The 14,129-nt window shown below is 40.8% G+C and overlaps 1 protein-coding gene across 1 annotated transcript in view; it reads right to left on the bottom strand.

The window, feature by feature from the left end:
* nkain2 (sodium/potassium transporting ATPase interacting 2) overlaps window positions 1-14,129 on the bottom strand; it is a 90,248-nt gene that overhangs the window by 73,974 nt on the left and 2,145 nt on the right. The gene's annotated exons all lie outside the window — the stretch shown is intronic.

The following is a 14,129-nucleotide window of genomic DNA, read 5'->3' as shown; positions in this document are numbered from 1 at the left end:
AGACTTCGACACAAGGCCTGCAGTAAAGACGCTGGCAGATAAGCTTGCTAATCAGCCTTTTGGATTCCTGCTCTTATTTAGCTTATTGTTTTTCGGAAGGTCAGCCAGAAGGTTTATTTAGGCTTTATAACACAGTCTCCTTGTCAGACTACAGCACTCCCATTATTTACTCCACTGTCACAAAGTCAACACCCAACATATTTGGCTCTCTCCACACTGTCTGCCATCTACGGTCATTACTGATAACTTTGCAGTGCTAAACGACCCATTCGTCCATTAATCATCCGTTCGTCCATACATCTTGGGTATCTATCCATCATCGATCCATCCTCTCTTGTTATCGTCTGCTCCTCCCCTGCTTCCCCCAACTCATCTCCCCCCCCCGGCCCTCTCTCCATCCATTCATCCAAATCTCAATCCCTTCATCCCAATATCGATCTGCACACAGGCATTCATCTATCCTCTATGAATATATACAGTATATCCAACCATCCATTCTTCCCTCCCTTTCCTTCCTTCCTTCCTTCCTTCCTCCTTCCTCCCTCGGCTCCTTATCCCAGTCGAAGGGCTTCCACAGCAAGACTTAACACGCTTCACCACCTCCGCTGTCCCTGAATGCTAACACACACACACACACACACACACACACACAGGCACTCCCTTCAGGATGCAGGCGCAAAGACACACAGACATCGTTTTCGCAGCTCCCTGAGCAACTCAAATGGCCCAGGAGAGGGAGGCTGTGCAGAGCAGCGAAAGAGAGAATGAAAGAGAGAGCGAATCTGGGAGAAATAATTGAGAGACGCAGAGAGAAAGGGCAACAATGATACAGAGAGACAAAAAAAAATGGTGGCAAAGAATGAAGAACCCAAAAGAGAAAGAAAGATGTGAGGTGATTGGAGTAAAGTTGGACGTAAGAGCAACTTACAAGTTTCTAACCATGTAACTGACAATATGATCCACTAAACAGCTTCTTGGTGATTTTAACATTCATATTGATGATGCTTCTGATGAGTTTGCTTCTAGTTGTGTTTTCTATTTCTTTGAGTCTTTTAACCTCACTCGACGTGTCAGGCCCTACACACATCAGAGGGCATATTCTGGGTTTTTTTCTGGGGATATTTTTTATTACAGATCACAATTGTGTTCTATTTGTCTTGTTATTTGATGTCCTGTGTTGGCACTACAGGGTTACCGCTAGAGGTCAACCGATAGCAGATTTTTAAAGGCCGACATAATGATAGTTTGGATCAGAAAAAAAGCCAATGGCCGATTAATCGGCCGATGTCTTCTTCTTCTTTAGTAGCCTAGTCGGCTACGTTTACATACGCCGCTTTTAATAAATAATTTTTTTGTCACTCCGAATTTTATAATTTGTAAGAGAATATCCTGAAGTGTGATTTCAGGGATTACATCAATGGAATATGCTCTAATTTACAATGGCCGATGCGCTGTTCTGTGGCGTATATGACTGGCCAGAATTACTTCTGTTGCGCGTCCCGTTAAATTGCAAATGCCACTCTTTTAAACCATTAGTGTTAGTGCATATTCCCAGGGTAAGGAGGATCCTAAAGCGATATAAATTCATGAATGGATGGATACGTGGCTGGATTATTTGGATTAAACAGTGAATGATTTATTTTTCCTTCCCGTCTGCTTGTCTTGCATCGTGAACGAAGAGCTGATAGTGTTGTTATATATTCAAGAGATAACTTTTTTTCCCCCCTCTGACTTGACGTACTGGTGAGACTGCTGGAGGCTTTGCAGTCATCGACCACTATCGGAGCCCAGTTCCTCCGATAACAATAGTTTGTATAATGTCCTATCGGCGTCTGTAGTTTCCGCTGAGAATAGCCTGGGCCGACGTTATCGCTAACCTGTTGCCTTGACTACTGCAATTCTCTTCTCGCCTGCATTAGCGAGTCTTCCCTAAATCGCCTACAAGTGGTCCAAAATGCTGCTGCCAAGCTTTTGGTCAAGTTCTCCAAAAGATCCAAAACACTGGCTTCCCATCAAATTTAGAATCCAGTTCAAGATTCTTGTGATCACGTTTAGAGCGTTGCGTGGTCAGGTGCCTGCCTACATTAAAGAGCTATACTACTACATCCGCAGCAGGTCTCTGAGGTCCTCTGTTCAGGGTTTGTTGGTTGTTCCTCGCTCCAGGCTCAAGACAAAAGGAGACTGTGCTTTTGAGGTTGTACCTCCTAAACTTTTGAACTCCCTCCCATTGGATTCAGATCTCTGGATACAGTGGACACTTTCAAAAAGCAGCTCAAGTCCCATTTGTTTAGACTTGCTTTTGTTTTTTTAGTGTCTTTTATGTTTTTAGCTTGATGTCTGCATTTCATGTCTGATGTTTTGTCTTTTACTTGCTTTTTTGTCTTTTGTTGTGAAGCACTTTGTGACGTCTGCTCCTGAAATCTGCTATATAAATAAACTTATTGGTATCATTACATGTATTATAGACTGTCTAAGAAGACGTTTAATCAGGGGTAAGTTTACTGCTGATGGGAGGACTGTTAGATCGTTAGTAGAAATGAAATTTTAGCACTGCTCCCATCTGAACACATTGCCAATTTTCTTGCTATTTCCAGCTAAATATTAAGTGTTGGTAACTTCATACACCTTTCTGTGCTGGGCAACTTTCCCCCAAAAATCCATTACACTCGACAAATTTCAGCGTTGGTCTAAAAATATGGTGTTTTTTTCCTCCACATAGGAGGTGCTCATCTGACACCAGTCACATCTCCATCTCATAATTATGTGTAATGAAGCTCGAGGCATCGCTTTGCAGTCGCTCGCCATTATAATTCAAGCGCTCCTTTGATGTAATAAGATCAAAACGGCTGCGCAGGCGGAATATCAGGATTCACAGCAACAACAACAATAGCAACAACTACATCAACAGGATACGAGTTCTCAGAGAACAATGGGGGAGTGTTTCACCTTGAGGGGTAAATAGCAATACAGGAGCAGCGAGCACCGCAGCAGTTTGAAGTGCGTTAAAATAAAACAGAAAGAAAAGCAAGTGTCTGTCTGCGCGGCTGCCTGTGCGCCCTTTGTGTCGAGCTTCCTGTCTGCCCGTGTGTAAATATTGAGGCAGCAGTATTCGGCCAAACACCATCAGCTCATCCATCAGTGGTGGTCACGCACAAGGTCAGCTCCCAGCGCCGTCGATACACATCTTAGCAGCTCAGCAGACACACGCGCCCGTGGTGTCGCTCGCTCAGATCCAGTACATGACCTTTGTTGCATGTCGTCGCCTCACTTTCCTCTCACTCTGCTGAGTGTCGATATGAAACCACCGGCGATTTTTCAAAAGATGTGGTCGAGAGTTGGGGAGTGCGATGCAGGGAGATTGAAATTGGCCACAAAATTGCTCTGAAGAAACAAGCAATTGTATGTAACTGACTAGTCTTATTTGGTCAGTGCCCTCCACAAATGTGAGGTTTTTGCTTAAGATTTTTGGGGATGAAGTGAAGATTATTGTGCCATTTTTTTATTGTATGGTTGTTTGCTTTTCCTCATACTCTACAGGAAGACACCAATGTGTTTGCTAAAGAAAAAACTGTGTATAAATGAGCTTCGCGTTCGTGTGAAGTTTGCCGTACTATCTTTTGATCCATTGCCTCTTTGTTTCTTGCATCACAGATGAAATAACTGCCATCGCTGCAAAGCAAAGGACAAACTTCCTACAACTGAAATACAGAATCAAGGGAGGCCAGTGGACTGTAACGACTTGTGATTTGGGATGAGGCAAGTCTCCTTCACTTTCTCCATAGACAGTAATAGGTGGTGACAGTAGCACTTCTTCTTGGATGGACATGAAACTCTCTCGATTGAATCATCACTACAAATGATGAACAAATGAGAATATATCTGGTTCTTTCAGAAACGAACAAAAAAAAACGTGTGATGCATAATGTGAGATATTAACAACAACTCCAATAACATCCAACTGCCAAGCTTCAAATATTGACACCAAAGGTGGCTGACATATTCACTTGTTCTAGCAGGAAAAGCACAGGTGTTAACTATAACATTAGCGAGGGCTCTGTTCTATTCAAGTGTCCCAGTCAGTCGTGACAGTGTGACAGTGAGCCAGTTTGCAAAACCCTGAAAGTGAAGCAGCTGAATAGAATTCAGCTTTCATTCATTTTATTACCTACACCTGTGCTTTTGCTACCGTGACATGTCAAAATGAATGAAAAAGGCCTATATTTTGTTGAGAAAACAGATTTTTTTACCGGATTCTGGGTCAATTTTGGGAGAATTCAGCAACTGTGGTGCCATTTTTGTTCATAACTGCAATAATGAAGCGTTTTAAATTTTGCTACAGCTCTGATTTGGGCCTCTGATTAGCTTGCTCTCCATAGCAAAGGTGGCCGAAGCTCATGGGTATTAGATTTAGAAGTATTTAGAGCCAGATACTTAACCTACGGGAAAAAAAACATGATTTTTCAGAAAACGAGTTCAAGACAAAGTCACACATCAAATGCCAGGCTAAACCAAAACATTGTCTGTCTTAACTAATCAAGTATTGTTTTATAGGGCTGTCAAAGTTAACGCGATAACGCAAATTTGTTTTAACGCCAATTTCTTTAATGCACACAGCTTGCGACTTTTAGGTTGTAGCGTGTTTTAAAGTGAAGATACTGGTATCATATGAAACTAAAAAACATAAGGAATCCACTATGTCGTATTAACTTGTTTGCAAAGGAGGCTAAATAACGCTCCAAACTTGCACTTATACTTACTATTTCTTTAACGCATTAACGCGTTAACTAGAAAGCCTAAGAAATCCATCTCATACTAGCTTGTTGCGAAGGAGGCTAAATAACGCTCCAAACATGCGCTAAATTTTGGCGAGGAAAAACTGGCATGACCATTTTCAAAAGGGTCCCTTGACCTCTGACCTCAAGATATGTGAATGAAAATGGGTTCTATGGGTACCCACGAGTCTCCCCTTTACATACATGCCCACTTTATGATAATCACATGCAGTTTGGGGTAAGCCATAGTCAAGTCAGCACACTGACACACTGACAGCCGTTGTTGCCTGTTGGGCTTGATTTTGCCATGTTATAATTTGAGCATATTTTTTATGCTAAATGCAGTACCTGTGAGGGTTTCTGGACAATATTTGTCATTGTTTTGTGTTGTTAATTGATTTCCAATAATATATATATAAATATATTTGCATAAAGCAAACATATTTGTCCACTCCCATGTTGATAAGAGTATTAAATACTTGACAAATCTCACATTTTGAACAGATAAAAAAACGTGATTAACCATGGACAAACATGCGATTAATCGCGATTCAATATTTTAATTGATTGACAGCCCTAATTGTTTGTGTTATATAACATTTTTGTGCTACAGTACAGCGTAGTGCCACATGTAGAGGCACAAAAGTGGTCTATACAGTGGATGTGATTCCACACTATGCATGTCAGTATCACTGAGACTACAGAACAAATAATCCAACGGTGTAAGGGTTCAATTTAAAGCCTCCTCTGGGCTGTGGGAGAATATAGATTGAGTCAGCTTTTCCCAGCTCAAACAAAAAGATTTCACTTTTTACTGATTCCACTCTTACACAGTTTCTCAGACTGTTTTATGATGACAGCGTGAGTTGATACAGCATCATGATTTTGCACCCTTTCTGCGAGCCTCCGAATGCTTTTACATTACAGGCCACAATCTCAACTGGAAGAAGAACCCATGCTGTTTTTACAATAAAAAACAATCTAGGGTGGAAAATTGCAGTTTATGAGAAAAGCGGTACAAAAAGAAAAAGCAGAAAAGTGATGTTGCAGTGATCCTGGTTTGGAACTAGATTGCAGATATAAATTTCGCTTAGACTATGGATAGTTTGAGCCTGTCAGAAAAATCTAATGTAAGATTGAACTACAGATGCTAATGGAGCACAGTAAGATGGGAGGAGGGTCTACAACACTCTATAGCAACTCATTGACTTAAATATGATAGGGCTCAAATACCAAGACAACTACCCACTTCCGTTACTCTATCTAAGCCATCCGAGATCAATTGGTAAAGAGTCACCTCCAGATGTGTTGTGAAGGACCTTGTCATCAGCAGCAGCACTCTACTATCCAGGCTGAGAGGCTCTAACAGCCTCTTGCACGGTCCTTTGGACGCATTCCAGCGTAAAATACACCTTACTGCATATTTCCCATTGCAAAAGTTGGTCTTTTTCCAAACCTTAATGTATTGACTGAACTTGAACACTCCAGGTTGTGCAGAGTTATGTGCCGTTTGCTGACAGCTTGTTGATGGACTACTTCGGATTCTTTTTCCTTCAGCACAGCAAATATGTTGCCGCATTTACAACCAAACAGCATATGTAGACCAGGCACGATTTTCCCCTTATACTGTGTTATTTATCACAACATTCCAGATGTTAAAACGTTTCATCTTTGACAGCATCAGCTAAATTAGATGTGATATAGAAAAGAACATCTGGGTTGGGCCCGTAGTTAGTGTTGACTTATCTTATTCCTGGTTTTATTCAGTTTTGAGTGGAACATAGAAGTCAGCTATTGCAAAGAAACTTGTGGATTTGCAGACACTTTTGATCATGTTGAGTTTTTCAGACCCTCCCCTGGAGATGACTGCTCACCATGACAACAAACCACCCAGATTATGCACCCATTGTTTTGCTGTCAGAAACTGGGCTTGCCCTGCTACTTTCATTTTTTAGTACAGGCATGATTTGGTATGCAAAAAACATATAACTGTACAATCCTTCAGCATTTGAGGATATGATAATCTTAAAGAAAGTTAATTTGCAAAGACTTAGAGCAAAAGATGAAAATCGATGCTGAGAACTAAGTACTTTCATTCTGTGTTAGTGTACTAGAGGAAGCAGAGGCTCCGACAGAGTAATTAAAAATATCTGTTGGGCTGAACAGAGCGGATCCATTTGTCTGACCTACGATAACGTGTATCACAGCACCGCAGCACATCGCCCTGAAATAAACTCAACATCTCCTAGTGAGGTTGGCTGTCAATAGCACTGTAATTGTTTTGGGAGAGTTCAGCCAGATGTACACTGCAGATATAATTCCTGCAGCAGACTACAGATTACTTCTGCACCACTGCAAAAAGCAGGTGCAATTTAACTATAGTTTCCTGGTTCAGGCTTATTGGCCTGTTGTTTTTCAAGCTGTACCTTACAGGCATCTGCAGATAAAATGAATTAGCAAGGCTTGTAAAGGCTATTATGAATCTGGTGTTAGAGCGTTGGTTTCAACTGCCCTACTTTAAAGATACACTCAGACACATTTATAACACAAACTGTAACTGACCATTGGCTAGACCTCACCCAGGAACAGTGATTTTTCAATCATAGACAAGCAACTGTTAGAAATCTGCCACAGTTATCATTCTTAACGGCATATGTGTGAGAACGGAAAGCTTGACAAGTGTTGCAACATTAACTAAGTGGGCTGCAAACAGTGAAGAACAATTACCTCAAGAAAACAGAGAGTCGAAAATGTAAAAATACATGCCCTCAACAGGTACAACAATTCATCAACAGTAGCTCCTGCAAGGCCTAATCCCATTTTTTTGTTCCCACTGCCTCTAAACCACATTACCTGCATTCTCCAGCAATTTCTCAAAAGAGCCAGCACTTTTCAAGACACTGTACTTTATTGACAGCTGAAAGCCTGAAAAGTACAATAATCTTTTATCCCAGAGAAAAACCCAAACAATAGGAATGCAGATTGGTCTGATCTACAGGGTTCCAGGTCTGATTTTGCACAATGGAACCATCAAAAGAAAGCTTGTTTTGTGCACAGACTCTATTGAAACACGTCGAATGGATTGCCAGTCAAGTCAGTGGCCGAGGTGTGATGACTGTGTTCCTCCAAGCAGAGACATAGAGAGAAAGAGGAGGTGGAGAGAGATAAAGAAATGAAAAAGGTAAGAAAAGACATACACAGAGACAGTGGGCATATATAAAAAGACAGAGACCTGGGGGAACAGAGACTGACAAATTAGAGAGTGCGAAAAAGAAAAAGCGACAGGAAATCTATAGACTCAGAGCAGAGATTGCGTGTGGCCCTTGTTGAAAGTGGCGTTGTACATAAAGGATAGCAAAGCCTTTTTATCTCGCTGAGTTGTGGCGATGAGGAAGGAGGTCTGAAGATGCAGGAGCTCCGTTCGCTTTCAACTCAAAAGCACTCTCAAAGGGGATTTGCTTCAAAATGCTGGAAAAACCAACAGCTTGATGCGCAACCAGCAAAATAACTGTGACTGAATATCATTACATTATACTGGAGCTGAATCAGACTGAGTGGGAGAAACTTTTTGCAAAACTCCAATGAGTGAATTTAAATGGAGAATTTATTCCAATTTTGCAAACCAAATCAACGGAAATTAACCAAACTCACCGGTAAATATTTTGTCATTTCAACTTGCTGAAATTGATGATTCCAAAGTCAAAATATCTTTTAACTGTGTTTCTGGAAAATCCAACATGACAGCAATGATTTATCTGTGTTTTTCTTTTTTCCCACTGAAATGCATCTTAGATGAGTATTGACTTCTGGGTTTGAATGACTGCACATGACTGTTTTGCAATCAGGTAACACACACGGCACGCATGCAGACATACCGTTTCTGCATTCATGTCGCAGCTTCCAGGTGGTAAATTATTCATTATCTCCCTCAATGGTGGAAATGTCACAGGAATGTACTGCCGCAGACAGATAAACACTGTGTCTCAGATAGCCTATGGCCACTGTATGTGTCCAACCTTGTATACAATCTTCATCTTGTCATTTGGGTTATGACTGAAGATGTTTCTGAAAATTTGGCTCAGGAAAATTACCAAAATGTTTTTTGTCTTTCCTATTCTTTGGTGTTTTATTTTGAAAAAATCGATTCCGTATGTATTCCATTGGATCATGAATTATTATCTCACTGTAATTATGCACTACGCTGTGTTGCTATGCCATAATTCTACTCCGTTCACTGTATTCAATTAGCTTACACACCAACAACATAATTAACGTTCCATCAACATAAACACCCACCAACCGTCTGCACAAGCTCTGCCGAACCAGCCAATTGAGTGAGGCCATCGATTGCCGCCATTGGATGATTGAGTAATCGTCTTTGTGACAGCAGTTGGTGGGCATGTGGACAGATATAGCAACAAGGACCACAACCAATCGGCGCAGAAAATGAGTCACCGGTGGCATATGTGTATCTGTCATGTGTGTGTGGAAAAAGGTGTTGGTACAAACAGCATCTGATCTGCTATGATCTGTTTGCTCTGTTATATTTTGTACCAACTTTAAAATCTTCCTATTCAAACCGATTAATCGATTATCGAAATAGTGAGTGATTAATATAATAGTTGGCAGCTAATTGATTAATCGTTGCAGCTCTAATTGATAACACTGTCATGTCCATAGGATGAATATAGTATCTCGTTTCTTTAATTGTGTGGGACTATTTCTTGGCAAGGCGCAGTGATTTATTTAATTCTACGCTGGCAACCTCACAGTGACAACAAGACTACAGGAATCTGCGCCCGGCCAAATAATAGTTAACCCCCTGTAAAACTGCACCCAGTGTTTTTTACACTTTGGTTTTGTACTGATTAATTAGTGATAGGTGTAGATTTAGTTAATTTTAGACAGTCAGGCTAGCTGTTTCCCCTTGATTCCAGTCTTTATGCTAAGCTAAGCTAACCAGCTGCTGGCTGTAGCTTTAGATTTATTGTGGCATACAGATTAGAGGATGGTTTTGATCTTCTCATCCAACTCTGCAAGAAAACAAATATGTGTATTTTTGAACATGTCAAACTACTCCTTTAAATATATATTTTATCATTTTTACCCATTTGGCAACCATATCATTGGGTATACAGACATTTAAGTCACCATTTTAGGATTTTTTTAACATCATTGTAAACTATTATTCCCAAAAAGCAATATTTTTTTAAATAAATCTCTTCAAAACATTTTATTAATCTGGAAAAAGCAACTCTTATTTTGGGACTAGTACAATTTTCACTGCAGGCACACGTGTTGATTTAACCAAAGCTTCTTGATCCCACAGTGTGAGGACCAAATCACATGATTACAGTACTTGAGCCAATCGCCCAATCAACGTTTCCTGCCGAGTCTGATTGAGGATCAGTCCTACAGCCTTTCAAATGTAGCTGAAACAATTACTTGATTTATCGACTTGGTTGATTGACAGAAAAGACACCTGCTACAATCATAATCGATTAACCGTGTAAGTCATTTTCCAAGCAAAAAGGCCACACATTCTCTGGCTCCATCTTCTCCATTGTGAGGATTTGCTTCTTCTTTTTTTCCTGTGTGATAGTAAACTGAATGATTGTTTGTCAGACAAAATAAGCAATTTGAATATGTCACCTTGGGCTTTAGGATTTGTGATGGGTATTAGGGCTGCACAATTAATCGAAATTTAATCGAAATCGCGAAATGGCCTATGCAATTTTCAAATAGCAGGAGGCACAATATTGTTTAAAGGCGAAATGTGAGTCAAAATACCATTTTAAATTAAATGTTGTCGTGCTGCAGAGATGTCCCAAACACATCATATTCTAAAGACTTAAAATAACATATTTGATCCCTGCAAAAATCACACTATAATAAATTTAATGTTTTTCAATGAAAATGAGAATAATGATATAAAAAGTATCATTCCCTTTAATATCACAAATCATATCACAATTGCAAAATCAGTCAAAACAATCACAATTAGATATTTTTTTCAAAATTGTTCAGCCTTAATGGGTATGTGTAAGTATTTTGTAGCATTTTATATATTAAATGATTAAAAAATGAAAAGAAAATACTTTGCAGATTAATCAATAATGAAGATAACCATTAGCTGCAGCCTGAAATCACACTGAAATGAACAGAAACCAACAGCCACTGCAGGAAAAGCACTAATATGGTCCACTGAGCTGTGGTTTGACAGCCAAACTAATAAGCCCATAGCACCCAGGAACCCACTACATTTACTCTCATTTGGCTCACAAGCTGGCAGAGTCTCACCTGGTGGGACTGATTAGACTTGACGCGCGGTGACGTCAGCAGCGAAACAGACATATCTCCAACCTGGATCATTGATCTCTGCCCGGCTACAGTGACATCACCTATCTCGCCAATTAACCCGGCTAATGAAGCGGAATAAAAACTGCTGTTAAGAGTTGCATTAAGACATCAGTTCCACTACATAAGACACACTGATCCGGCATTGTTTTCTGGTCTGCGAGGTCAACTATTGAAAGCCTTACATGGCAAAAACAATTACCTCCGGCAGGGGGTTTAACGCAGAGAAGCAAGCAGAGAACAAAGCTGTCTTTTAATTTGTGGTCAATTAGGTTGCATTAACAAAGAGGAATGTGGGTAGTGCGGTTTCCTGTGGTTAATTACAGCAATGACACTACAAGAACTTAATATCTTTATCATTACATCCTCACAATGTGGAGATTTTATGTTTTTTTTTGGTGATTTCACCATCAGGAGGCTTCTGTCTAAATGGCTGCAACTAACTGTGCATGGCCAAACAGTAACATACAGTAGTGTTAGACCTCCAACTCAGCTAGTGGTGGTATCAGCTGGCTTAGCTATTACAACAGTTAACAGAGCAAGACATGTTGTTGACTATGGCATAGCATTAGTTCCACCGCATTAGACACAATGACTATCACTGTGACAGCATCTCATTCACAAGCACACACACACACACACACACACACACACACACACACAAACTCACCAACCCTCCCTTCTCTCTTTTTCACCTACGGAGACACACAGCCTTCCCATTTACAGCACAATGGTGTGTTTCATGTATGTGCAGCACATGAGGCAATATCGTTGGCATCGTACCGTAGACACATGTTGGCTTGTATCCAAAAATGAATTTTAAAAAATCCCATCCCAATGTCCCATTTTCCCAGCACAATGCACCCACTCGAGGGTCACACACATTAATATCCTGCCGCAAATTAGGTGATTTTCATATGTACATAATACAGACACACGCCAGACACACACACACAGGGTATTAGTCTGTAACAGTGTCCTATTCAACATGACAATAGGTCTTCAGTTTGCACCTACTGTATGTACATGACTCCATGAGCTGAGAATGCTACGGCGCGAGCACTTGGGCTCATGTTTATGCATCGGTGCACTATGCATTACATTATACAATGTCCCATTTCTATACCACCAGGACGTCTTCAGTTTCTATACGTCTCCTCTAAGACTGCTGCATTTAAAGAAAAGCAGGATTTATTGCCACTTTGTCTAAACCTCCTACTCTGCTTCCACTTGATGTGCTGATGTTTCTTCATTCTCCGGGCTAGCATCCAGAGAATCTTGCCATGGACTCAGTTTGTTATTCTTGCTGATATTATGTACAGTATTAATGCTCTTTTGGTTACGTGGAGCCAGGTGAGGAGCTTAGTTATCATAGCAAAAAATAAAGGGTGTTTAATGTGAAAAGTGTTGCTCATAGTGACAAACCCACAGACATTTATCAGCCCTGACTCTGCACTTCCCTCCAGCTCTACAGAGCGTTCTAACCATAGAAATAGAATAGGATTAGAACAGACATTGAACTGTTTTCCGTGGTCATTTCACAAGCACAAAGGAAAATGGCCATTGTTGTTAGTTGTTATGGTGACAACAAATGTCAGTGGGGCTGTAAAGTGCGGTCGCAGCTCAACGGGAAGAGAACGGACGCAGGTTCGGAGATGGATGGCTGGCTAGTTAGCTCGGTAGCTTGTCCTTCTACCGGAGCGGCGGGGAGTGGCCACCAGCCCACTGTTCGGCTCATTTTTTGGGGTCCCTTGACCTCTGACCTCAAGATATGTGAATGAAAATGGGTTCTATGGGTACCCACGAGTCTCCCCTTTACAGACATGCCCACTTTATGATAATCACATGCAGTTTTGGGAAAAAAACAATACAGTTTTTTGCATGCAGTATAAAAGTGTCATTTTTGCCTATACTCAAATGGGCATTTACTGTTGACCTGCTATCTACCCGGGTCTATTGTGGGTCTCACGGCTGTTAAATTGGCCAGAAATACATTCCAAATTAATGGTAAAGTTGCTAACGTTCTGTAAATAGGTAATCGTTTTGCTAAGATGTTCGTCATATCAACTTTATCAGGCCATAATGTGCCAATGTTGTGTTGAGTTTATCATCCTTTTTCTGTGACGGCTTTCTCTCTTTGTGATTGAACAGTGAAACAAAAAAATGTTTCTGCTAATAAAAATCCACTGTGTTCATGCTGTTCTGGACATTTCTTTGACCTGACAGAAGATCATCTACTCTACAGAATTTTGTAGAATTGTAAAATTGTTCCTATGATTGGGAAACAAAAAGGACCAAGAGTCCTAGATGGGATTTACAAGAACCGAACAGCACTTGTGTTCCTGCTTGCACATCCTCACATGTATGCACACGCACTTACATACCCATCCCTCCCCATTGTCTTTCCTGGCACCACTTTCCATTGACACAGATGGTGATTGGAGAATAAGGTAGACAGACACAGAGGGAGTTGATATCATGAGTCTATATATCAGCTCTACTCCTCCCTCCCTCCCTCCCTCCATCCATACATGTTTCCCCCATAAATCACATGTACCTGCCCCATACATCTATCCATCTGCCATCCAGCCATCCATCCCTCCTTTACCTCCACTGCCTCCATTTATCACTCCTGGCCTCCGTCTATCCATCAAGGTTCTATATGGACTCTTAGTACCGAGGTCCCACCTACAGCCATTCATTCCTTCCATCCAGCCATTTGTCAGTCTGTCCCTGAAACCAGATCCCAGCTTGTATCGTGACCTTTTACACACCTATTAACTTCTGAAATGTGACCTTTCAGTCATCCATCTATTTCCATCCATCCCTCCATCTATCCACCCATGTCTTGTCACCAAGGTAAAGATTATTAGGGGTGAGGAAAGAAAAAAAATCGATTCACCGGTGTATCACGATGAAATCCAAAGTGGTAAACACTACACATCCAGTAAAGCATGGACATACTTTGGGTTTCACACATTGCCGGGAAAAGCAGAGCTA

The sequence above is a fragment of the Sebastes fasciatus genome, chromosome 18 (assembly GCF_043250625.1).
Source record: "Sebastes fasciatus isolate fSebFas1 chromosome 18, fSebFas1.pri, whole genome shotgun sequence".
NCBI classification, from domain to species: Eukaryota; Metazoa; Chordata; class Actinopteri; order Perciformes; family Sebastidae; genus Sebastes; species Sebastes fasciatus.
This window is presented reverse-complemented; position numbering and strand designations above follow the sequence as displayed.